The sequence below is a fragment of the Akebia trifoliata genome, unplaced genomic scaffold, assembly GCF_017979445.1.
Source record: "Akebia trifoliata isolate Shusen 1 unplaced genomic scaffold, ASM1797944v1 Contig01098, whole genome shotgun sequence".
Lineage (NCBI taxonomy): Eukaryota > Viridiplantae > Streptophyta > Magnoliopsida > Ranunculales > Lardizabalaceae > Akebia > Akebia trifoliata.
The window spans coordinates 2700-5398 of NW_028237491.1; positions in this window are offsets into that span (position 1 = coordinate 2700).

The window sequence follows — 2699 nt, forward strand, 5'->3', positions numbered from 1 at the left end:
TAAGATCCTCTACTAGTCCTCAAAGACATGGCGGCGGCAAGACATCAATCTGATCCTCCTCGAGGACTCTCAAAAGACTCCTCAAAGAACGGTTCTTCAAAAGTTGAATAATCTGAAAGGGGAAGGATAGGGTGAGTAACAGGGGAATGTTACTCAGCAGGATGAACGCCGTTCTAACAACGAGTCATACATGCACGAGTAATCAGTTGAACAGTTAAATAATGTAAGTTTTTCATAATGTAACATACGATAAATGTCTAAGCATATTCAATAAACAGTTAAATAATTTCAACTATCATTTCTATCATTTAAAGTAACATATGCATCTTTTAAATGAAAACATCTATCAATCATTACAAAATAAGAAAAAGATACATAATAAGAACACGGCGGTGTAATCGATAAGAGAGCAGAGGAACACGCCGATATAACCGCCTCGGCTATGGCAATACGATATTCCAAACTTAACCTCCGATGTGGAATCCCATCGTTATAATCTGATTTTGTGGCCGGTCTAGCATACCACGGTTGGATGACCATTTATCCGGCTCAGACTGGCCGTTGACCAAGAACCCAATACTGAGTTCAACTAACGGTGAGGTCGACCGTTTGACGACTACAGACTAATAGTGATCACTAACTAGCCCAGGAGACCCCTCGCGTCGAAGCCTATCAAGAGGCAATGCATGTGAACCCCGCCTAGCTCTACACTATACAGAGACCGCCTTTACACACAACGTTCCCCAGGAAATAAGTAGGAGAAATTCCCGGATTTCATAAGCTGTAATATGCTCTAAGGTATCCCATACTACCGAAGAGCATATGACATCTAGTGTTATCCTAGATTGACTCGCCGCTTCCGGATACACAGCAACGCGTCACTCTTTATGGGTTTTCTACAAACCTTTACTGGTAAACAAAATAATTTATTTTGTATATAATATATCATTTCTTTTTAATCGAAAATACAAACAAAGTCTGGTAGTGCCCTCCAGTGACAGTTATCTGTCATTTCCATCCATCAACCATCTCATCCCTCTATCTATCTATCACGTTTTACGTGGCATGGCCACTACGTAGAACTGGAGGCACTGTCCCATCAATCAGTCGAGAACATACGTTCTCTCTATCCATCCATCATTAAATCGATCAATCTATCATCTAATTTCCTACATATCTATTAAAGTAATTTTACTTTTAAAGTAATTCGAAATCCATAAAGCATCAACCAATTCCATTCGATGGTTTTGGTTGAGTCGAGAGACTCGAAAACAAAGATAAAACCATAAGACATAAAAGCTGAAAATCTATGAAAATTTAACTAAGTGTTGAAAAAATGATTTTTTCAAAGTCGAAATTGAAAACGAACTATTTATTTATTTATTAAAGAACTTAAAGTAATACTTAATTGTTTTTTATGAAATAAATGTAGGAAATGGGTATACATACTATATGGAAGCAACACAAAACAAATTAGAACCAAACTCAACATTCGGATACTTTTCCGAATTGCTGATTTTTCGTTATTTTTCGTTGAAACTCAACAAAATCGATCCAAATATCATATTAACTATAAAATGCTTATATTACATCAAATGAACTAAAACCAATCATAAATAAGCATGCAAACATGATTCAAATCGTTCAAATATGTATAAACTTAATGAAATAATCGATTTATCAACAATCATATGGATTTTCTATGAAATTATCGCATAACTAGAAGGTAGAAGGGAAGGCAACCTACTTCAAGCTATTTTCAACGGTTGAACGGACTTTAAAATCGCCTCCGGCCAATCTCCAAATTTTCTTCCGGCGAAAATCGGATTTCTTTGCGTCCACGCGTAACCCTCGGCGAGAGGAACAACTTTCCTTCTTGCGCCTAAGCTCGGATCGTTCTCGTTTGGCGTAGATCTGAGTTTCAAATATTGAAGGAAAAGGGTTGAGATTTGTTTGGAGAGAAGAATAAGAAAAATCTGATTTTTCTAATAGAATTTAGATATTTATATCACTTAAGTTGGGACATACTTGGCATTTTGAGAATTGTTTTTCCCGAATGCCGAATTGGACAAACTTATACTCTATTTTGGGTGATTTTTCGACACGAATCTAATAGTATGATCGGTTTCCTCAAATTACGTCTCTAAGGTGTCGTTTACCTATTGGGAAAATATCTAATGCGAAACTCGAGGATTTGATAACTTTTAAATCAATGCACAGATCTAAAATTCTTTCCTCGAGATACATTTTAGGATTTCAGGTCATTACATCCTCCTCCCCTTAATAAGAATTTCGTCCTCGAAATTAAACATACCTCAATCGAAGAATAATTCTGGAAATTGAGCACGCATCTCCGTTTCTTTCTCCCCCAAGTCGCTTCCTCGACATTGTGATGTCTCCAAAGCACTTAACTAACAACGGAATAGCTCGTGACCTCAACATTTTCTCTTTACGGTAAAGAATCTGTACTGGCCCCTCTTCATACGATATGTCTTCCTCTAGATTCAAGGACTGCCAGTCAATAACGTGGGATGGGTCCGGTTCATACTTTCTCAACATCGATATATGAAATACGTTATGAACCCTTTCTAACTGAGCAGGTAAAGCCAACTTGTATGCAACCGTGCCAACTCTGTCTATGATCTCAAACGGTCCTACATACCTCGGCTTTAGTTTACCCTTAATCCCAAACCTACTGA